This window comes from Octodon degus, unplaced genomic scaffold (assembly GCF_000260255.1).
Source record: "Octodon degus isolate 3935 unplaced genomic scaffold, OctDeg1.0 scaffold00003, whole genome shotgun sequence".
NCBI classification, from domain to species: domain Eukaryota; kingdom Metazoa; phylum Chordata; class Mammalia; order Rodentia; family Octodontidae; genus Octodon; species Octodon degus.
The window spans coordinates 1,248,300-1,257,542 of record NW_004524579.1 but is presented as its reverse complement, the minus strand read 5'-3'; the positions used below and the strand labels follow the sequence as shown (position 1 = coordinate 1,257,542).

The window sequence follows — 9,243 nt, the reverse complement described above, 5'->3', positions numbered from 1 at the left end:
TTTTAGACTGGGTGTGGTGGCGCACACCTGTAATCCCAGCTCTTGAGATGCTGAACATAGGCAGATCACTATGAGTCCAATCTATGTAGTGAGACCCTGTAGACCCTATACTAAAATACAAAAAAAAAAAAAATTGTTTTTGCAGAACTTTATCAAGGATCATAAAATTGAAAATTTTTAAACAATTAAAAATTTAATGGATAAAACTGATAACAGCAAATATAATTTTGTGATGTAGTACATTTGCAAGACGTGTAAATCAGTGAACTATTTTTTCTAATAACTAAAAGATGATGCACAAGTATGCATAAGTAAAAGAGACATTGAAATAGGCCGATTTTAATGTAAAAATATTAGAAGTATATTAATATAGTTAGAGATTACATATTTCAAATAATGTACTACATTTCCAGTTCTGGTCTAGAATTAAGGAACACCCAATGATCTGAAATATATAGATATGCAATGAGTTGACTTTTTTCATGGATTAGTAAGTATCTTAATTAGATAATTAGAATCAAAAGGTTAAAAGAAAAAAACTATAACTATCATGGATTGAATCAATCAAGAATCAGTTGGAAAATACAAAAATGAAAATGTTAACTAAAATAACAGCTTAATGAATGAATTTAAAAATGAGTCTGAGCATATGAAGAAAGAAATGGAAATCAGGCCTGGTGGTATATGCCTGTAATCCGAGCACTGTGAGTGGCTACGGTGGTCAGACGGATTTCAGATTTAAGTCTAGCCTGAGCAATTTAGTATTTTTTTGGAGACTCTGTCTGAAACTAAAAATATTTTTTTAAAAAGCCGAGAAGGCAGCTTTCTGCAAAAGCCTTGGGTTTGGTCTCCATTAGTCTACAGACAAAAAGAGAACCAGAAGATAGATAGATAGATAGATAGATAGATAGATAGATAGATAGATAGATAGATAGATAGATAGACAGATAGAGTACTAAGGAGAAAAACGTTGAAAAAAAATCTATTATAGTTGGGAAGCCTTAAGGACGAAGAGTTTTGAAAACACCTAGGGGCCAGAGCACTATATAAAAATGTTTGTGTAATGGTTGATACATTGTGTTAACTTGAGAAGTTTAGAATCATGACTAACTCAGCAGTTCTAGTCCTGGGGTGTAGAGCGCATGCACTAGGGGAGCTGTTTATGGTCCAGGACCTTGTAATGCTTGATTCATTGTGTCAATTTGAGAAGTTTAGAAGTTGCACTAAGTGACTCAGCAGGAAGCAGGGTCTTCACTTTACATACATCCTGAGCCTGTGCAAGGGGCGGGCAGGAAGACTGTGTGGGTGCTACATGCATCCTAGGGGTGGACCGGGTAACCTGCCCACACCTAGGGCGGAAAAAAGGCTTGTTTCCCTTCTTTTCTCTCTGTCACTGCTTTGTTGTCTTCTGCTGCCTTGGACTGTAGTCCCTCCGCTGCCTTGAACTGTGGTCCCTCTGCATGCCACCCTGACCTGAAGCCCACTGATTGTGGCCTGAAAACTCTACAAACTTCGACCTAAATAAATATTTCCGGGGCTGGAGAGATGGCTCAGTGGTCTAAAGCACCTACTTAGAACAAGCTTGGCAAAGCACAGGGACCGCGGTTCGATTCTCCAGCACCACATGCCAGCCAGCCCCGCCCCCTGGTGGGCTGAGCTGGCCACACACACACACACACACACACACACACACACACACACACACACACACACACACACACAGAGTAAATAAATGTAAAAATAAATAAACAAAAAAAAGTTTAAAAAATAAATAAATAAATAAATAAATATTTCCTTCCTTAATTTTGGGAGTTGGGTATTCTGTCTCAGCAAGGAGAGAAAAGTAACCAACACAGTGTGGTTTGGAATTTTTTAATTTTTTATAAAGCAAAAGATGTAAGGAAAAAAAAAAGATGTAAGGAAAACTATGAATACAAATTGGGATAAAAGTCACACTTAAAAAACCACAACATATTTGCTGTAAACCAAAGACAATAGGAAAACGTTTAAAGCTATTGAAAGTGCAAGAAGGAGCAAGTTAGCATCAATAACAAGACTGCCAACTGGTTTGTACACTGACATATAGGAGCTCTGTGTTCAACATGAGAAAAACATGATACTCTCTACTATTGAAAAATATTCAGAATTAAAAATATTAGAAGGCCTTAACATACAAAGAAAAAATAGCAGTCACTAACACTCACTAAAGGAAATACCAAAGAATATTCTTGACAGAAACAAATGATCAAAGCTGGGAAGTCTGAAGATGCAGGAAAAAATGAATAGCAGAAAGGCCAATACATATGCAAATTTAAATAAAATGAATTGAATAAAACAATCATTGCTTCATGGATTTCTAAAGGCATAGTATTAAAATTAATGGCCATTTTTCAGGTAGGTATTTTAGCTGGAGGATGTAAGAAGACTACTATTTCGCGCTCCACCACAAGCAGTTTGAAAATGGTGTGAGCCTTGGAAAATGGACCCTCCCTGAACACCAGAAAGAAGTGAATTTTGCACCCTGAAGTCTGAGCCTGAGAAGTGAGATGAATGAGAACTCCTCACTATTCCTGACGGCTGGAAGGAGCCAGCTTTTTTATTCCTGATGGTTGGAAGGAGCCAGCTTTTTCCAGAGGACAATCCGGAGGACTCTCAGAGGAGAGCAGTTTTGCGACTTAGTTCCCCATTATAGAGAGGCCTGCCCGGAAGGGTGCTGGTCTTTGGTATAGAAGCCCGTGCATGAACATCACACCAAGGCCACCTGGACCTGACTGAGGGCAGCACGACTGTACTGTTCATCCTTAGGGCCAGAGATCTAGTGGAACGGTTAGCAAGAAGTGTTCCATTTGAATAGGCAGTATGAATTGTTCAGGATGATGCTGCATGTGACATGATTAAAATAGGTTCTTTAGTAAGAAATAAAGATTCCTAAAAATAAGACAATGACTTATTGGCCCCCAAAAATCTACTTTGAAGGCTTTGGAACTCTTGCCAAACAGTTACATTATGGTTTAGGGATACACAGTTACAGCTCTTAGAAGTTTTAGTACTTTTAAAACAAGTTCTAAAAGTAGTTTTAGATAAATAAAGAATATTCATCCAGGGGCTAGAGAGATGGCTCAGTAGTCTAAAGCACCTACTTAGAACAAGCTTAGCAAAGCACAGGGACCACGGTTCAATCCCCCAGCACCACATGCCTGCCAGCCCCGCCCCCTGGTGGGCTGAGCTGGCCACACACACACACACACACACACACACACATAAATTAAAAAAAAAATTAAAAAAAATATTTGTAAAAAAAAGAATATTCATCCAATTTGTAATATAAAACCTTAATGATAAAAATGACAATTGGGGAAAGATTCTTTTTTTTTTTTTTTGCAGAACTAGGGTTGAACTCAGGCCCTTGCACTTGGCAGGGAAGTGCTTATTCCCTTGAGCTATCTCCCCAGCCCCATAAATAAATCTAGTTTCTTTTTTTCCTTTTCTTCTTTCTTTTTCCTTTTTTTTTTTTTTTTTTTTTTTTTGGCGGAACTCAGGCCCTTGTGCTTGCCAGGCAAGCACTTATTCTATTGAGCCATCTCCCTGGCCCCTAAGATTGTGAATTACTGTCACAAAGTTGGGAAAGATTTTTGCCACAATTCAAACAGAAAAATGTGAGCAAGCACAAAGAACCAAAGAGAGAAGAAAAAATTGTTAAGAAAGAGTTTACATTGTTCCCACTACCACGGCCAGAAAGTCAGATTGACAGAGAATTGTCTAGTGCTGAATGCTTTTTAAAGGCAAATCAGAAGAAGCGACAGAAAATGGAAGTACTAAACGCTAAACAAGCAGAAGCTCTCAATAAGAGACAAGAGGAAGGAAATAAAGCATTTATTCCACCTGGGGAAAAGCCAGCTACAAAACCCAAGGAAGCTTCCACTGAAACTAAAATTGATGTGGTTACCAGAAAGGGTTAAGAAAGCAAGAACAAGAAACTTGGAGCTCTTATGGCTTAAAAAGTTAAGCTTAAGCTAGAAGTGGATGAAAAGAAAAAGAAGAAAAAATAACACTTAAAAACCTAATCTTGAACCATTATTTTATGAATCTATCACCTTTTGTGAAGGATTTTGAGAAACCAGGGCATTAGTTGTGCTATCATACTCTGATCACTTTGTTTTTAAATAGTAGAATTATTTTAGTTATTTATTTTATTTATGGCTGGCTTAGCCACACATCCGCGGTCCCCATGAGGTCTAAGCAGGCACTTTAGTCTGCTGAGCTATCTGGCCAGCCCACTGAGCCAAAAGGCTGTTTCCTTTTGAATTTTTATATAGATGAGAATGTGACTACTGTAATTATGCATTAGATCCAAAGAATGTCTGAAGCTTTTGGTTAGTCTTTAATGATATCCCAGTATTTGGTTTTGAGGAAAATAAATGCAAAATTTTCAGAAAAATAAAAAATGAAGTTAATGACCAAAAAAAAAAAAAGACATAATGTGGGGCCGGGGGTTCTATCCTTGGCTTGCCGTGCTGGTCCTGTCCTCCCGGGGCTCACTGAGATGGCAATTGAGCCTGGGCATGGTGGCACGCCTGTAATCCCTGCACTTGGGAGGCTGTAAACAGGAGGATCACTATGAATCCAATCTACAGAATGAGACCCTGTAGACCTTGTAGACCCTGTCCTAAATACATTTAAAAAGAAATTAAAAAGTTCTTCTCAAAAACAAAAGACTGCAGGTAAAATGGCAATGAAGTTAAAAGGCTAACTTTCCTTATATAAAGTGGCAAAACACTCTATTATACATTATTTTTGAAACATGAAGCTTGAGCTTATCCTTTTCCACTGTTAAATAGTTTTTTTGCTATATAACTAGGCCACATTTTTTAAAATTAATTTTCTTTTCTTTTTAAAATGTATTTAGCACAGGGTCTGTACTACACAGATTGAACTCGAAATGATCCTCCTGTTGTCAGCCTCCTAGGCGCTGGGATTTCGGGTGCATGCCACCGTGCCCGATCTCAGTTTCAGCGCATGCATGGCCGGGGGAGGGGAGGGCATGGCACGTGGTTGTGGGAACTGAACCCCAGGCCCGGGCACCTGTCTAAGTACCCGCTTTAGTCCACTGAGCTACCTGGCCAGTTCTCAATTCACTTTCTTTTTTTTTTTTTTTTTTTTTTTTTTTTTTTTTTTTTTTTTTTTTTTTTAATATATTGCAAACTGAAAATAATTTACAATTATAAATGAATATAACAATAAAAATTGTCAAAAATAAAAATGAAGACTTCACAGATCAGTCATAATCGTTCACTGTGTCAAAACCAAGAAACTTATATTCATATAATTAGAATTCTCAAAGTAGAAAGGAGTAGGCAATAAATATTTAAAGATTTAAAATTCTTAATTTAGTTCAATTTATAATACCTCATTTCCAAGAAAAACGAAACTTTTGCACAAGAAATTTAAATAAAATCATACCAAGATACACAAAAATGAAATTGTCCAAAACTTATTCTAAAGAAAAAAAAAATCATTAAAGCATATACATAAAAAATATTAGCTATGGAGGAACAAAATTAAATAGCATCTTATTCCATGTTAGAAAGAAAAAAAAAGGACCAAGTGTGTAGGAAACTAGACTAATTAAAGGACTGAAAGAAAAAAAAAAGAACTGTCCTCTTTGAATTTTATACTTAGCAAACATACCTTTGAAAACTAAAAGTAAGATTTTCTAGTTATACAAACTTGAAATATTTTAATACCTCCAGAAGTAGCATATAGGAAATAACATAGAGCACAATTCAAAAGGCAAGAGAAGTTGCAGTATGCTCCTGGATGAACAATAAAGAGCTCTCATTATGATAGTTATGCAGGACTATATAAAATATATTAGATGAACCCTTATTTAAAGGTCATTGAAATTATGGGCTACTGGACTCTTTTGGAATATTTTGCTGAGTTTACACACCTATAATATTCAAATAACAGAACAAAAAAAGGGGATACAGATGAATGTCCATTTTGTATTTGTGTATTCAAAGTGGTTAAGATAGATATATAGTTACATTTTCTTAATGAATAGAATGATTTGTTCTGTTGGTGTTTGTAAATAGGATATCAAGTCTGCATCTTGTACAGCAATTAACCACTGCGAAGAATGTATGCAATGTGTTGATTATTGAAACTGTCCTACCAATTTGATTTGAAACTGTCTCATTGCTATTTGTTTATCAATAAAATTATGGGGAAAAAAAGAATTTATCAAACCCAGAACATAACAATAAAATATTTTTTCAATTCCAACTTGAAAAAAAAAATAAAGGTCATTGAAGATTTCTGTGAAACAGTACTAATCTTATGTTGGATTATACACATTTTTTTTCATATATATGTGTGTGTATGCATGTATAAAAGACAGGGAAGAAGTAATATAAAGTCAATAGAAAATAGAAATATACTTTTTAAAGTTTCTAATACTAAGAGAAGATATCGTACAATATATTTTAAATAAATTGTAAGTCAAAGACATAGTATAAATCTTAGAACAAAAATTAAGATTAAGCAATATTCAGAAAATTAAATACTAATTAAAAATTAAATGTTTCAAAACAATTGAACTAAGAAAAAGTTTTCATGATAGCAAAGAAGTACTAAGAGTAAAACATAAGATAAATACTGGAATGGCAAATAAATGACCAGCACTTCTAACAGTTTGAGGATAGGATATCGCACAAAGTTCTAGTGTGTTGTGGACATGCATAATGACCATGACAGTTACTGGTGGCCAGGGGTCACTTGTGAGACTGAGCTACAGCTATTTCTTTGAAATCCACCCTGTAGACCCAGATGGAATTATGACCCATAGGGTGGAAGAGAAGTCCATTTGTAGAGTGTGTTGATGGAAATACTTTGCTGCTGTACACAGAAGAATAACTGAAATACTATTGTATATCTCTTATTCTCCTGTGTTTAATTATTCAATTCACTTTCTTGATGATGTCTACTCAAGTTGTTTTCAGCTCTTTCCTCTTATTGGTTCATAGACCCTTAACCACAATTCAAAATTTAGAAAATTTGCAAACTTGAAACTGCTTTACTATGTATTTTGGATCAAGATCTGATCTGAATAGACATTTATAGCCATCTATAAATGGCTATCTGGAGTCCTTATTCCCCTTACTGTCACTATTCACATGTTCTGCCAAGGAAAATCTGTTAGATTTTCTGCTTACAGGACAAACCATCACCCTCAAGGAGTATAATATAATATATAATATTCACTGAATACACCATATTATTTTGCAAAGTGCTCCTAGAATTTCTAAATTTCAAAACACATCCAGCCACAAGGGATTTGGATAAAGGTGGGGGGTGAGTACAAGCACGGATGCAGTGACACCCTGAGCCAGATCGTGGTTTCCAAGGATGGTCTTGAGAGTGAGGCACAACCCCACACTTTCTCTCTCTCTTTCTTTCTTTCTTTCTTTCTTTCTTTCTTTCTTTCTTTCTTTCTTTCTTTCTTTCTTTCTTTCTGTAATTAGGACCGGGTCTATGGGGTCTACAGGGTCTCACTACATAGATTGGACTCATAGTGATTCTCCTGTGTTCAGTCTCCCAATTGCTGGGATTACAGGTGTGCCCCAGGAGCAAGGCCGGCACACCAGGCTGGGGATTGAACCCCAGCCGCTGCTGCGCTCTACATAAGCAAGCGCTTTAGCCCGCTGAGCTATCAGGCCAGCCTGATATTTAAGTCATTAACCAAATAGCAAGCTTTGCCTGCTGTCTCTCTCACCACATATGTGAGATATGTATACATATGTTTGTGTGATACACATTTATCCTTATGCCAAACAATTAAGCAAATATGAAAATTTACAAAAATTGACTATATGTTTGGCCATGAGGAAAGTTCGACAAATTTCAAAGGATTAGAAGTATACAGAATATATTTTCTGCCACCAAGGAAATTATGACACAAATCACTAACAACAATATGTATTTGAAAAATTAGAGATGTACTTCGCAGACTTAACAATGGATATTAGAATATATTTATAGTTGAATCATAGCAAAAACATTTTTTTTATTTGTTTATTTGATACAGAGTATCCCTACAGGTCTAACTCATAGTGACCCTCCTTCCTGTTCAGCCTCCCCAGCACTATGCAACCATGCCTGGGTTCGGGGTCAACATGGCATGTGGTACTGGAATCAAATCTGGGTCATTGTGCTTACCAGGCAGGCACTTAGTCCTCTGATATCTCCCCAGCCCCAAAACATAATATGCCAAAACTTCTGCCTTACAGTCAAAGTAATGACTGGTGAGGGAATGACACCATTAGATGCATACATCACAAAAGAAGAAAGGTTAAAAACAAATTACCTTAGCATCCATGTCAAGATATTATATTTTTAGGGACTATATTAAAACCAAGGAAAGTAGGGGAAAAAAACCAAGAAAAACAATGATTTAAATTAATGTAATAACCCTGCAAGGTGGCATATGTCTGTAATCCACCACACTGGAGGCAGAGGCAGAAGGATCACTGTGAGCTTTTGAGGTCAGTGTGGGTTACACAAATAAGATCTATCTCAAAAGACAAACAAACAAACAAACAAAAATCTGTTGGGGACTATGAATTACAAACTGAGGTTAGAGGGCTGGTGAGATAGCTCAGCGGACTAAGGGCCTATTTGGGCAAGCACAGGGACTGGGTTAGATCCCCAGCACTGCATGCCATGTCAGCTCCTGCCCCTGGGCATGCTGTGCTGGCCACTGAGACCGGGTGTGGTGGCACAGGCCTGTAATCAGCGCTGGGGAGGGTGAAAAACAGGAGGATCACTACAAGTCTGAGCTGTGTGGTGAGAGCCTATACATAAAAATAAATAAAGAGGTTAGGGCCAGGAGGCCTTAATGGAGGCCTCCATGTTACTGTGATGTTGTGATATCCCAGGGCAGGGCTGCACTAGCTGAAAACATCCTCATTCCTTGAAAATCCGGTAGTAATCAAAATAGGGCTTCACTCTGGAGAAAGGACAAACTCTTAACCCGCCATCAGTCCCCAGCATGCTTATCAACATAGAGATCCACATTAAAGTACGGTCACTGCCACCCTCTGAGTCATCTGATGACCCTTCCCACTATTGTGTACACACAATAAATGGTCTCTAGCCCAGGGTCCTTCTATGCCTATCCTGAGGCATTGACCTTCCAGTACCCCTGCCATTCATTATTAAATTTGTCTTTTTTTTTTTTTTTTT

The 9,243-nt window shown here is 37.0% G+C and overlaps 1 protein-coding gene and 1 pseudogene across 1 annotated transcript in view; one reads left to right on the top strand and one right to left on the bottom strand.

Annotated features, from left to right (window-relative positions):
- LOC101568993 overlaps positions 1 to 4,049 on the top strand; it is a 6,908-nt pseudogene extending 2,859 nt beyond the window's left edge.
- Positions 1 to 9,243, bottom strand: part of Psma8 (proteasome subunit alpha 8) — a 71,503-nt gene that overhangs the window by 58,582 nt on the left and 3,678 nt on the right. The window lies entirely within an intron of this gene.